The sequence below is a fragment of the Cetorhinus maximus genome, chromosome 10 (assembly GCF_964194155.1).
Source record: "Cetorhinus maximus chromosome 10, sCetMax3.hap1.1, whole genome shotgun sequence".
NCBI classification, from domain to species: domain Eukaryota; kingdom Metazoa; phylum Chordata; class Chondrichthyes; order Lamniformes; family Cetorhinidae; genus Cetorhinus; species Cetorhinus maximus.
Window position 1 is genome coordinate 105,037,234 of NC_135888.1, and position 15,166 is coordinate 105,052,399.

Consider the following 15,166-nt stretch of genomic DNA (forward strand, 5'->3'; position numbering starts at 1 on the left):
CCCTGTGGTTGTGCATGTATGGATTTCCAAACCACATCAGTGGGAAATGCAGCTTGCAACACAACATAACCCACCACCTCCAACCCCAAAATATAGAACAAAACGAAAAGAAGCAGAAGACAAGGAAGCAAAGATAGGGGGAGAGGCGGGCAAGAGACAGAATTAGCAGCACAGAAAGCTGTGACCGATGTCATGGGACACCTATCATTTCAATTAAACCTTAAGGGTATATATGCACATATAAATGGCATTTTGTAATTTTTCATTAATTTTATGGTATGACCGCAGTAAAAAATAATGTATAATAGGTAACAAATAAAGGATAATGAATGTTAGCGTGGGATCGGATCTATTAATAACATATTCGCCAATTTTTAAAATCGGGGTTAAAAAAAAACACTGAATACACACATCTCTGTCATTTTAAGCACACCGATTGGAATTATAGTGGACGAATCGAGAACAAGCGAGATAAATATGCGGGTCTGAGCCGTCAAACACAAGCGTGTTGCATTGTAGCGAAGAGGGCAGTCATTGACAAGAGAGAGAAAACGAAGCGACGGCGCTCAAACCGATGTGTCGCGATTAGGATAATGAGTGCGATTGTGTGTGTGCTCTGCCTTGTTGTAGGGGGGGTGTGTGTATATGGATGAATGCTCTCTCTCTCTCCGTGCACCCCGTGTGTGCTGGGGGAGGATGAGCCAGAGGCGCTGAGTGACAGCTCGGCTGGAAGCGCGCAGTATTGTGGGCCAGTCTGCCACTGCCCACTCGGAGCTGAGCTGCTGTTTCTGCGAAGGAGACATATTGTTACTGTGTCATTGTAAGTGATTGACATTGTTTCTACACTTCATTTCCTTGTAATCATCGGGCCAGCGTGTCATCTTGATGCTGCGTTCCTGCGCGCTTTGACTTTTAGATTGCAAATGAGTTGAAACAGGGGAGGGAAAAAAAAAACAAACCAGACTTGTGCAGACAACTATAGTGGGAGGCCTTCCGTTGTATGTTGCAGGCTGGACTGTATGTAATCTTTTTAGGGTTGTAGCCCGAGCCCTGTTCTTTTTTCAGCAGATGCAATATTGTTTCTCTGCCGGTTGCAGACAGCCGGGAGAAGTCCAGCTCGCCGCATCTCTCCTTTCTTGGCAAGGAAATGCAGCTTAGTTTACCGACTGTTTAAGACACGGATGTTTTTTAACAACCCCTCCGTGCGAACCCGGAAATTGCCAAGCGATTGATATTTTAATGTTGCAAGCCGCGGTGCGTGCATTGTGCGGTAAAAGGCACTCGGAACAGCAGCCTGCACTACAATAAACCCTTTCCTTAAAAGACTGGAGTGGATCCGGCTGTAAATATTTCATTTTATCTGCAGGCACGGGCCGATTGTCGCATTTCCTGTAAGAGAGAGAATTTTTTTTTTTGTTGGAACGGTTGAGGGTGAACCATGTAAAAAATATTGCACCATCTCATTTCGATGCTTTCTTCGCTACCTTTTAACCTGCATCTGCATCCCCCCCCATCCCATCGTAGCCGCTGTTTCCGTCTAAATTAGTGTTTTTATTCGTTGTGAATTGACATTTTAATGCTCTTGTGGATGTCATCGTTTTTGTTTCCCAAGTCGCTGCATTTATGGCTAGTACCAGTTTTTAATTACAAGATTGTTCCCGAAGTGGCAGTGAAACCATATCCCAGAGGCTGTTGTGTGGCCGTTACTTAGCAACAGGCGTCAAACTTGCTCCTTTTCTCTCAAGAAAAGGCTTCGAGTAAAACGCGGAAAATGATGTAAAACTTGATCTCCCACACGGATCCCTGCAGGTTATACGGTGCAGTCCCGACCTGTAACACCCAGAGAACTGACTGAACAGGTAAACCTGCCCCACACACACGCCAAACCTTCAGGTGTTGTTTTTCCTGGGCAGGGTGAGGAGAGTTTTGGATCTTGAACCTGTCAAACTTGTCACTGGGCGTTGTCTCTCTCAGCCGTCAGAATCAACGAGTGTCGAAATCGTCGGCAGGCACAAGAATACTGTACCTGCAAATATCATGCCACCAGATGGATTGACAGCAGAACGTCCTGTACCCTGGGTTATTTAACTATCCCTCAATTGTCACTTGGCCCATTGGGATAGCTGCACTATAATCCCCATACCCCATTGATTTATGCCCCCACCCCCATACCCCATTGATTTATGCCCCCACCCCCATACCCCATTGATTTATGCCCCCACCCCCATACCCCATTGATTTATGCCCTCACCCCCATACCCCATTGATTTATGCCCCCACCCCCATACCCCATTGATTTATGCCCCCACCCCCATACCCCATTGATTTATGCCCCCACCCCCATACCCCATTGATTTATGCCCCCACCCCCATACCCCATTGATTTATGCCCCCACCCCCATACCCCATTGATTTATGCCCCCACCCCCATACCCCATTGATTTATGCCCCGTTTTCAGATTCTCAAGTTTTTTTCGCTTTTGACCAAAAAAAAAGACACGTGATGAGATGAAACTCCCGCCTCCCTTCTTCCAGGCTAATAATTCTGGTTGACACCTGTTCTGAGGGTCTGTAAGATTTTTTTGAAGGTATGAAATGCGTACAAAAATGCTAGCAGTTGATAAGAATTAATTGTTACCTGAAGCCAAGTCTTTTTTTTTTAACAATATATCCTGTTATAATGGGTGAGGGTAATTTTATTACATTTAACTCCTGTTGCATTTTTTTTTTGCCCTCGTGAGGACATTGCCGAGTGGGTTTGTAGGTTCGTGCAAGAATGCAGAATGTCGCAAAGACCTGGAGAACCCAGTTACATTGCTTACTTTTTTAATTAACGTTTCAACGGCCATGCCGTCGTGCTAAATAAGCAGGAAACTGTGGGAGCCCTTGACCAAATTTTGAATTTTAACCAGTGTGTATACTGCAACAACTGCAACATTTGTGCAATGTTTTCCACTGCCATCTATGTATTTAGTGACATTATAAGACTGGCATGAGTGTCTACTCTGGATATTTTTGAAAGAATTGCAGTGCTCCTTTTTATAGATGAGATTATATTGATAAACACAGTTAGTGTGTTCTCCTAACTACCTTAAACAATGGGCTTCTGATCGAGATACTGGCTGGTGCGGCCTGATACTTCTCTCCCCACTGCCCATTATTTTGATCTCGTGGACGATGAGCCCATTTATGGTGTTCATACTGTTAACCTGGCAGAGATCAACTAACACAGCAGAGACCAGGCAACCCGAGTATGAAAGCCTCAGGAAGGAAAAAGATGATCATTTGGTTAGTTGACTCTCAGGTTTCATTCTTGTGAAGGGGAAATGTTATGATATCCATTCAAGTATAATGGCTTGTTATGGTAGTAATATTTCAATAGATTATTTTCTTAAACCAGAGTATGGACACAGCTTGTTCTCATGATACACTAGGGCCTTTTTAAAAATGCACAGGCTGTTTTTTATTCTTGTGGTGGAAGGGACAAGGCTGAGAATCCCCTCCAGTGCTCATGAAAGTTAAATTTTGGCTAATTATTATGACAAGCAAGCACTTGCTCCTGGATGTTTTCCAGTTTTTTTTAAATACAGTAGATCTTGGTGTTATTCCTCCTCTGGTTTTGGAAAATAGTGCAGTGTGAAAACAAGTGGAACATTGAGGATATTGAAGTTAAGATATGGTCAGATGGTAAACTGGGGCTCCTTTAGTTATATTTAATCTAGCATACTATTAATGAATGTGCACAATGTGGCAGGGAGACAATTGTGAATGTGATCAACTGCATTAAAAGTAACTCTTAAATAAAACACTTTAAACACATGTCTTTGGATAAAAATGGAGTATTGAAATGGAAAATCGATGTAGCTTTAGGGTTGCCATTGAGTTACAGAAAACTGAAACTCATTCAAGTTCACAAATCTTTGAAGGAAAGAAATTGCTCTTGTAAAGCACCTTATCACATCAGTTAGGACATTCTGCAGTTCCAGTTGCACAGAACACAGCAAAGCACTTCACACACACTGAATTACTCTGAAGTGCAATGAATTACTCTGAAGTGCAGTTATTGCTGTTGTGTAAGTGAAATCAACAGCCATTTTGCACACAGTAAGGTCCCACAGACTACAGTAGCTAGTTCATATATTGGTGATTTTGCATGTGCAAAAACATGAATGAGAAATCTCAAACAGGCTACTGGGAGCAAACCCTACAATTTGCACAGTTCTCTGGGATTTTTAATCTCCAATCAGTCTAACATTTCGAATAAATAGAAGGCTGAATTTTCAGGTCCTGCTGTGGGTGGGAATGAGGGCAGATGGGGACTGAAAATATTGGTGCTGGCTGCTGCCTTGGTTTCCTGACACCATTCCCGGCGCTTGCCATGTTCACCGGAGGTAGGCAGCATCACAGTCGCACCTTATCCTTGATTAAGGCCAGCTAAGGTGGTCGAGGAGCTAATTAAGAGCTTGTTAATGGGCGTTGTTGAGACTTTCGTGAGGGCACATATGCTGCATGCACTGAGTGGGCTGACCAGGTGAAGGGAGGTGGGCACAGAGTGGGCAACCAGTAATGGCTGCCCCAGGGGATTATCTCAGACCCATTAAAAAGGTGAACAGCACAGAGGGGGACTCGGCCATTGGGATACACATGCCATTGGCACAGTGCAAGTGGCGGGGCGAGTGGGCAGTAAGCACTTGTTAATTGTGGGGAATGGTCACCCTCCTGGCATTGTGAGGGGTAAAAGAGCAGGATACAAGACTGCCAAGGACAATTGAGTGGCCACCTGACTATAAGGAAGGCTGCAGCTGGCATGACTCTCAAATTTTGGGCCTAGTGGTAATAAGGAGCAGCGCCCTCAGGCAGGGCATAGCCTCGGCCTTAGGACAGCAGAGGAGGGATACAAGGGACACCAGGAAAATGGAAGTCATACCCTCAGCATAGTATCTACCAATGAAGATGGATCTACAATGAGATTACCAGGAACCAGTGCCATAGGGGACTGCGACTCTCCAGACAGCTGTGCCCTTGTTGCTGAATACCTTGCACCTCACAGCACTGGTCAGCATGTTCTGCCACTATCACCAAAGTCAGTGTGGTCTTGCAGGTGTTCACTTCTGGCACTTTCCAAAGATCAGCTGGGAACCTTGATGGCATCATACAAATTGATGCACATTACTGCATCTCACGGGTCGCTGATGCCTTCATGGCTGGACACTATACGTTAATTTAACAGCAGATGAGGCCTCACATGCTCAGAGGTCATGGATTTCCTCCACCATTGCTGGATTCCCCCAGGTGCAGGGCAACATCAATTTGCACCTATGTGGCCATCAAGGTACCCACTGACTGCCCAGACAGATTCATCAACAGGGAGAGCTTTCAATTTGTCTTTGTCCACAACAAGTACTTTCCCCATGTTTGTGTTCAACTCCCTGGCAATTGCCATAACCTTCATCCTTTACAAATTCAGGCTATTGCAGTTCTTCACTCCCTGCTGTGACCACTAACCCCCCAATTCAGTCCCCCCCCACCCATCCCCACCAAACAAGTCTATGGATGGATTTCTTGAAGAGATGGTTGCTCACCACTCTACAAGAGCCCCTGACAGAGGGATAGAGGTACTACAACCAATGCCACCTGCTGAAGAGAGTAATCATTCAACAGGCCATCAGGAATTTCAAGATGCATTTCCAATACTGGAGTAGTCAAGTAGCACCTCCAATATACTTCTGCAAGGGTCATGGTCATTGTGGTGGTTTACATGTCTCGTCAAGATGCCATGAATGTTAGGAATTATTTGAGCCTCTCTGACACAGGATGAAGGGCATGGTACAGAACTCACTCTGACGTACATGTGCTAAAATATTCATTGAAGATGCAACCTGGAACATCTAAACTCTTACCACCGATGAAGGAATCACATCTGTCCAGAGGCTTTGCTATCATGGTTGAGGCAACTTTGGTCTCCTTCACTGCCTCAGACCTTTTCTTGTTCCACCATAAATAAAAGGAGACTCAAACATATGTCTTAAACTGTCATTATTCACATTGTATTCAGAAAGGAAAGTAGTGCAAAGTTACAGCAAGAAAACATTCCAGTGACGCACTCAATACTCTGCACAATGCAGTGGCTTCTATGGTCGGCCTCTTTCAGCTGGTGCTCTCCTCATGGCCTCGGAGAAGGTGGAGGCAGCCTGCTCACTTGCCTCAGCTTGTGGCTGAGATGCACTTGGTTGTCTTCCTTGTCGTGACTGCGCCTATGGGGGCATCACCAGCAGCTGCTCCACTTGTATTATTGCAGAGCACTCCTCGTATCTTGGCCCTCTTGCACAGATGCTCCCACCGTTAGAGGAACCAAGGAGGTCAAAGATGATGATGGCGCCCATTGGGGGATGGCATCCTCATCCTCCATGGTGACATCCTCCGCCCTTGGGTGCGCTGGATGGCTGGGAAGGTGGGGTCGGGGGGGCAGGGAAGGGGGTCAGGTCACCAACCTGGGTGCAAATGGCACTAGCACCACTGACTGTTCAGACTACACTGTGTGGCATGCATCTCGAACATCAGTGTGCAGTTGCAGCGTGCACTCCCAGCGCTGCCTCATATGGCTGACCATGTTGGTCAGTCTCCCCATGGAGGAACACTTGTGCTCAAAGGCCTGATGCCATGGTGGCACACTTGAGCTGGATGGATTCCTCCATCTTCTGCCCAGGACCCCATATTGCCGCAGGGAACTCCTACATGTGGGAACGCATCTCCTGCTGCTGTTCAAGGAAGAGCCTCCTTTCTAGTGACTACTAAGGACTTGCATCTGTGTCCAGCTGAGCAGGGTTGTGTCTGTCCTTCATCCTCCAAGGGGAACTGGCCACAGCTGTATCTCCTCCTGCCACTCTCCAGGAACAGGATTTCTTTCTTTGCCCTCGTGGCCTCCAAGATGACCTCCAGATCACTGTCTGAGAAATGAGGGGCTGTCCTGCCCTGGGTTCCAGGCTTCCCCTGAGACATCATGGAAAGAGAAATCCAGCCCAACGCTCACCGGGAACCTTCACCCTCCTCTTTCAGCAGTGAAACAGCAGCCACTATAATGTCGGCCACGTTGAATTTAAAACGGGTCTGCGCTTGAGTCACTTGTCTCTGTTCCCGCCCCATAGCTACTAATTAAGCACCAAACCTCTCTCCACATTAATTAATGGGTTATTCCTGTGAAACTCAGGATTAGTTCTGTTTTCTGCCCCTGAGTGTGGGTTCAGGACCTGGAAGCAGTCTCAACTTCCATTCCCCACACCCAACACAAAACTACAGTCCAGAACCTTTGACAATGTAAACCTCTTTGAGTCCTGCATTGATGTTTCATGCCAGGCTCTGTCCTGAACTCCTGGAATGGGGCTGGAGTATGCACTGGTCACTGAATTTAATTGATCTGTTTACAACTGAAAGTCAGCATTTTCACAATGAAGGACTTTTTAAAAATCGTATATCAGTTTGCAGTTATTACATTATGTTGCTCAAGTGCACATGAATTTCAATTTCAAAGCTGAAAGACAGTTTATATGATATGGAGTAATTTGATGGTAAAGTAACTTAGTAAAACCTGAAATCAAAATTTAAGTATGTCTTGGCAAGAGTTGTCATTGAGCAGTAGGTTATAGTCACAATCTGCTGTGCTTCTCCATTAACAAATAACCTGAACTTTGTACGTCAACGTAACTTTTTAAAACAAAAGGGTTTCATGTTAAATATATTTTGGGTGAAATATTCCCATTGATTGTGAATAAAAGGACAAAGTGAACTTTAACCTTACATAAAGGGGCACCAGTTCATGAGAATATGATTGGAAAGTCTGAACTTTTGGTTTGCAAACGGATGACTTAAGTCACATTGAGATGCGTTATCATTTTAATCGGTGACAATTTTTATAAGAAAATGTTGCACTGCCCACCCTAAAACTCAAAATGCCCAACACTTTAATGGCAATATCTCTATTTAATGGTGTGTGTGTGTGAGAGAGAGAGGACTCCTTGGCCGGGATCTTGTCTGCTGGCTGGAGAGCCAACGGGAGCCCCTTGTCACATCTTTCATGGAAGGCCTGCCATATGTTGCTCCAGGCAGACACTTGACAGTCCAGCAGTGTGCCTTTACCCAGGCTCTAGATGAGTAATGAGAGGAGTGGGGTCACAGGAAGGGATGATGGCAGCAAGGACAGGGGAGTAGCTTTCCCTGAGACCCCTGTTGCTGATGCCAGGTCTCTCGATCAGGCACTGAGGGTTCCCCCCTCTGCTTTCCGGGTGCCGTCAAGCAACCCCAACAGAGTTTACCTGTCATCCTCCCCGCTTGGCGAGTCCCTCGCCCACTACTGGGTTAATACCAGCGGTGGTGGGTTGAGGCGCTTAAGTGGGCACTAATTGCTCACTTAAAGACCTCAATTGGCAACAGGGTGCAAAGGCCATCCAAAAGACCATAAGACATAGGAGCAGAAATTAGGCCATTCGACCCATCGAGTCTGCTCCGCCATTCAATCATGGCTGATAAGTGTCTCAACCCCATTCTCCCGCCTTCTCCCCGTAACCTTTGATCCCCTTACCAATCAAGAACCTATCTATTTCTGTTTTAAATGCACTCAATGACCTGGTCTCCACAGCCTTCTGTGGCAATGAATTCCATAGATTCACCACTCTCTGGCTAAAGAAGTTTCTCCTCATCTCCGTTCTAAAAGGTCTCCCCTTTACTCTGAAGCTGTGCCCTCGGGTCCTAGTCTCTCCTACTAATGGAAACATCTTCCCCATGTCCACTCTATCCAGGCCTTTCAGTATTCTGTAAGTTTCAATCAGATCCCCCCTCATCCTTCTAAACTCCATCGAGTATCGACCCAGAGTCCTCAAACGTTCCTCATATGTTAAGCCTTTCATTCCTGGGATCATTCTCGTGAACCTCCTCTGGACCCTCTCCAGGGCCAGCACACCCTTCCTGAGATACGGGGCCCAAAATTGCTCATAATATTCTAAATGTGGTCTGACCAGAGCCTTATAAAGCCTCAGCAGCACATCCCTGCTTTTATATTCTAGTCCTCTCGAAATAAATGCCAACATTGCATTTGCCTTCCTAACTACCGACTCAACCTGCAAGTTAACCTTAAGAGAATCCTGGACTAGGACTCCCAAGTCCCTTTGCACTCCAGATTTCATATTTTCATATATTTTCACATCCATAGGACTTTCTGCCACAGGACTTAATCAGAGTGGAGGTTGGGTTCCCACTTGCCATCCTGTTGCTTGATTAAATGCCACCCCCGTCACCGAACTTGCCATGGGGGAGGGCACAAGATTCCACTTAAAAAGGGAAAATTTCAACAGGTGAAGAGAGAAGAATAGATCAATAAAGTGTACATATTCTTAAAAGTTATAAGTAATTGGAAATAGTTTTTGGGGAAACAAAAATAATTCACAGTTCAAACAAGTTTTGTAAGTTGATATGTAAATAATATTACAGATATTACCTTTGTGAGGCTTGTATTTTTTAGTACTAATGAGGCTTTACTTTTTTACCTCAATCAGTTTATGTAATAAATTTGCTGTTCCACAGAGATGATTGAACTACTGTCATCTTTAGACTGCAACTGGAGTCTGTTAAACATCAAAGACTGCATTGAGGTCCCAGGGTCCATGTGCAGTCTCCTAGGGGATTTACTGGTACAAAAATGTTTAAAACATTTTTTTTAATGTTATTTTTTTAAAATCTAGTGTTGATCAAAGTAAAGGATGTCAGAGCTGGGGTAATGGTGCACTTTTTCACTTTAGGCAGCTAGAGTCAGAATTCCCAGGAAAGGTCAGATTAGATGCAGATCAAAACCACCCCTGTCCTTCCCCAGTAAGGTGCCTTTACACCAGACTGAAAGGACCATGCCTTAATGCGCCAATATGACATTTCTATATTTGAAATCAGATATCTTTGTGTTTCTCTGAATGAGACCTGTAGTTACTAGATTCATCCTTATCCCTCTTTTGAATTTGTAGCCCCCGAGGCCTCTGTAACCACTTTTGTATTCAAGGAGGATTGAATGATTCTAACCAGAACCTACGCTATTACCATGCTTACTTCCCTCAGCAGCCTAGAATACATACTATTTGGACTTTTCAACTTTATGAAAATTCTACATGGAATGAAAATTTTACATGCCCATCAATAGACTTTCTAAAATTCTAGTGATAACACAGTTCTTGTTTGGCCTCTTCTAATCTGTTTCAGATCTGTTAGGCATTAACTGCAGGAAGGAGCAGTCAGGTAGAATATCAACAGATTCTATAGAACCAGTTTACATGAAGTCATGAACTGCTTTTATATTGCTGTTGGATATTCCATATCTTCAACATTCTCATATCTTCAACATTCCCATATCTTCTTTATTACCAAGACTGTCTACCTCGATTCTACTCCATAATGTTGCCCATCTCTGCCCCTGCTTCAGCCGAGCTGTTGCTGGATGCATCGCCCATGCTTTTGTTATCTCCAGACTCAGCTGTTGCAATGCTCTCCTGGCCGGCCTCTCACCTTCCACCCTCTGTGACCTTCAGTTCATACGAAAATCTGCTGCTTGCATCCTCACTCATAAAATCTCCAATTCACACATCACTCCTGTGCTCACTGACCCATATTGGCTCCTAGTCTAGTAACACATCAAATTTAAATTCTCATGATTGTATTCAAATCCCTCAATGACCTTGCTTACCCCTCGAACCCTGCAACCCTCAATGAACTCTACGCTCCTCCAATCCTGGTTTCTAGTGCATCCCCAACTTACCTTCACCATGCCATTGGTGGCCATACGTTCAGCTCTCTAAGCTCTGGAATTCCTTCCTTAAAGTTTTCTGCCTTGTTACCTCTCCTTTAAGACACTCCTTAAAGCCTACTTCTTTAACCAAGCTTTTGGTCAGTTGTCCTAGTACCTTGCGTGGCTTGGTTTCAAATTACTTTTGATATGAAGCACTTTGGGACATTTTACCATGTTAAAGGTGCTATATAAATGCTCATTATTATGGTGTTTGGCTGATTCCCGATGTACAGGTTTTGGTGCAGCCAGTGGCACCCCTATATATGCTGCATGTGACAAGTAAGTGTTTCTGGGCCTTCTCAGCAGTTTTAGTGAAGCTGGCAAATTTATAATCTGATTGCCATTAGCTATATAAGATGTGTGCATGGAAGCAGTGACAGTAGAACAAAATAAAAGCAGCAGGTTCACTCCTGATTTGTTGTTCTTCAACAAATATTGTTAATTGTAAGATGGATAGTATTAGTTCAATTCTGTTGACAGAAAATGGTGGCCCGGGTTCTTATGCAAGCATAGAATTGAGTTGCAACATGAATTGACAGAGTTTGCTTGTAGCTAACCAGGTGTTGGAGAATCGCAGCTGAGTACATTTTTTCTATTAATCAACAAGCTCTTTCTAAACAGGCCAGCATAACTTTGTGACCCATTTTTGCTAAACAGCCTTAGAAACAGTTAATAAACATATTGACATTCTGCTGCTGAACCAGTTATTTAAACGCTTGTCACCTTCTGGTCTGATTACGCTATTGATTTCCTTGCTAGACTCCCATTTAAACTTTAAATTATCCAACTTTACTGCCAAGTCTTATCCTACATCAACTCTCAACTCTGTTGACATTTGTTGGCTACTAGTTCCTCAAATTCAAAACTCTTATCCTTGCGTTTCATTCCATTGGTAGCTGCACTCCTCTATGGGAGGAATTTTCCCTGATTTGTATTAAGTGCGGTAGCGGGCGGGTGAAATGGAGTCCGACCCGCCGACGAAAATGGCGGGTTTTCAAGCTGTATCGCCCTGAGCCCGCCACATTATTTATTCAGAACACATTATTTATTCACAAAACACGCCGTTTCCATGACGAGCGGGCTCTCATTCACCCGCTTGCCATCACCCCGCTGTTGCATCACGCCGGCCGCCATCTTTAAAAGGCAGTCACCAGCAAAATGCTCATTGCTACCAGCTCGCCACTGCTGCCTGGGAGACACGGCCAGCAAAGGAAAAAAGACTGCAGCCGCCCCCCCCCGCTTCAACGGCGGGTCCCTCGAGCAACTGCTGGATGCCGTGGAGGCCTGCTGGGATGTGCTCTACCCCCTCTCTGGCCGCAGGATGAGCAGCAAGGTCAGCAACTCAGCTTGGAAGGCAGTTGCAGCGGTGGTCAGCGCAAACGACCCGCAGAGGAGGACAGCCACCTAGTGCCGCAAAAGGATGAATGATCTCCTCCATTCTGCCAGGGTAAGTCACTCTTTTCATCACTCCCAACTCTTACACTCTCAAACCCATCACACATCCACAGGGCCCTCACTCACTGCCAGTGCAAGGGACATCACCATTCACTCTTTCACACACACTGTCATTGTCTTCATCCCATCCATGGGACCACTTACCACCCGCAAGCCAGGCATACTTATCATCTGACACTCGGCCCATCTCTATCCATGCAGGATAAACTGGCTCACAACAGGAGGGAAAAGTTGCAGACAAGTAGAGGGATGCTTGAGATCAAAATTCTGGCAGAATTCGAAAACAGAGCCATCCAGGTGGCCGGCGATGACCGGGACCAGTCCTGTGCTGATAGTGAGGTTAACGCTGCTCTACCAAGTGAGGATCCAGCAGTGCAACATCCATCAGACAACCATGCTGTGATTGATGTGTCCTCTTCCACAGGCCACTGCCATGCACTAATTATCTCCCCTTTCGCAGGCAAATCAAGGAAACAGCCAAAGGAGTCCATGACCCAGGGTCTCCAATCAAGTCCTGAAGAAACCTCTGAAGAGGAATCTGGAGGCGCCTTCCTTGAAGTACCGTCACAGCGCTCATGTACACCCTACTCATACTCTCTGTGTGCTCTCAGCACCTTTAAGGTGGGTCTAGCACTCATCACACCAGCATCTGCGACCAGTGATGCTGTGCACCAGCCCCTGAAGAGCTGAGATGCTGAAGATGGACCTGCAGCTCCTCCATCTCCTCCTCAGCCAGCTCCTCTCCCCGTTGCAGCACCAGGTTGTAAAGAATGCAGCAGATGATGGCAATGTGTGATGCCGTCTGTGGACTGTATTGCAGGGCTCCACCAAACCGGCCCAGGCACCGGATCCGCATCTTCAGCATCCTGATGGTCTGCCCCACCAAGTTGCAAGCTGCTGCATGAGCCTCATTATAGCGTTGCTCTGCTGCAGTCTGAGGCTGCCGTCCGGATGTCATCAGCCAAGGCCTCTGCTTGTCCCCAAGGAGCCAACCCTGCAGCCTCTGTGGACTCTGGAAGACTGCAGGGATCTGCGAGCGACTCAGGATGTAGGCGTCGTGCACGCTCCCTGGAAGCTGTGCTTACACCTGCAGGATGCGTTTCTGGTGGTCGCATACCAGCTGCAGGTTCAATGAGTGGAAGCCCTTGCGGTTGATGAAGTCCACTGTGTGCAGCGATGGAGACCTGAGCGCCACATGAGTGCAGTCAATCGCACCCTGTATCTGTGGGAATCCAGAGATCAGGCCCAATCCAATGGCCCTTGCATCACCGGTCGAAATGCACAAAGTTGTGTGCCATGGAAAAGATGGCACCCATGACCTCATGGATGCATTTGTGGGAGGAGGCTTGTGAGATCCCCCAGAGGTCACCTGTGGAGCCCTGAAAGGGGCCACTGGCATAGAAAGTGAGAGCTGTGGTCACTTTCACAACCACTGGCAGTGGATGCTCTCCATGTCCCCTTGGCGCCAAGTCCTGCAGTAAGTGGCAGATGTGAGCCACCAGGTCCCTAGACATGCGCAGTCGTTTGCGACACTGGTTCTCAGTCATCTGCAGGAAAGGCAAGCGGCATCTATAGCCGACCAGCCACGGCTCATTGCCTCCCCTGAGCAGCGTGTGCGGGAGCCCCTGCTGCCCCTTCATGAGATTGCTGCTTCTGCCTTTGCACAGCCAGGAGCCCCAGTTGCTCTCTCCTCCGTCTTCCACATTCTTTGTAGTCTACCAGACATACAGCTAGGTCACCAGGATCCATGATCTTGACTTGGTGCCCTGCAGCATGAAAGAGAGAGACATGTGGTTATCATGGCTCTGTGTGACTGCCTCTTAACGCTTCCCGATGGTCGCCCCATGGATGGCCAGAGATGAGTGCGCTGCATGGCTGCCCTGTCAACCGGCAATGTGGGGGACACTGGCCCTAACCGGGATGCTGAGATTGCAGGGGGCTATGAGTGCCTCCAGCAGTGACTGCTACACGGCCAGCGTTGGCAAGGAGATTGTACAATGTGTGCATCCCAACTGCTCCGCGGTCCAATAAAGTGGTGGTGAACTTGAAGTCTGTGCCGGCAGGTGGGGAGCGCGGGGGGGTGGGCGGGTGGGTAAGGTATGGAGCACTTGGCGGACCTTTGGTGCCTCTGCATTGCTTGCATGGGCGGGCAGGCTAGGAGTCTGACCCCAGTCCTATCACTGTGGCTGCGCCTGATCTGTCTCAGTTGCAAGGCATGGTCAGTTTATACAGGTGCCCCCAATGCGTGGCCACTTCCCTCGCTTACCCTGCCCCCACCTTGATTCTCGATTGCCTGTGCGCAGGATGCAGCACCAGGGCAACACTTGACCCTCCCCCTCCCATATTTTCTGCTCAAACCGCCTATCATGCCCGCCACCAGCGGTCTCAGGAAATTCCACCCTATCGGCAGAATTTTGCCCTTGACAGGCGGGCAGGCCCCACTGGCTCGGCGGCAGGCGGACAGCCGATCACCGCGGCTGAAACAGGCCCCACTGCCATTTTGAGTGGGCGGGCCAATTTAGGCCCACCCAGCGGGCCACCCGACGGGAAGCGCTATGCGCTTCCTGTGCAGGGGGTGGAGGGATTCCCCATCTGTCAGAGTGCACTCTTTCACACATGCGCGCAGAAGAGCACACTGCTCCCTGAGACTAAGTGCTGTCTCAGGGAGACTAGTGACAGGTTAAACTCTAAAAATAGAAAAATAAAAACATTATTAACATGTCCGCCTCATGTGACAATATCACACGAGATGGGACATGTTAATAAGAAGAACTGAAACTTTATTAAAGTTTTTAAACACCAACATGAAACCTCATCCCACCAGTGGATGAGGTTTCATGTATTATCAGAAGCCCGCTGGGGCTCCTGGCCTGCCCGCCAGCCTTAAGGTTG

At 46.9% G+C, this 15,166-nt stretch overlaps 1 protein-coding gene across 2 annotated transcripts in view; it reads left to right on the forward strand.

Annotated features, from left to right (window-relative positions):
- The first annotated feature begins 515 nt into the window (after positions 1 to 515).
- macroh2a1 (macroH2A.1 histone) overlaps positions 516 to 15,166 on the forward strand; it is a 56,572-nt gene continuing 41,921 nt past the window's right edge. For both annotated transcript variants that reach the window (XM_078550923.1, XM_078550924.1), the window contains exon 1: positions 516 to 820. The gene's annotated coding sequence lies outside the window, so the exon portion shown is untranslated. The remainder of the gene's footprint in view (positions 821 to 15,166) is intronic.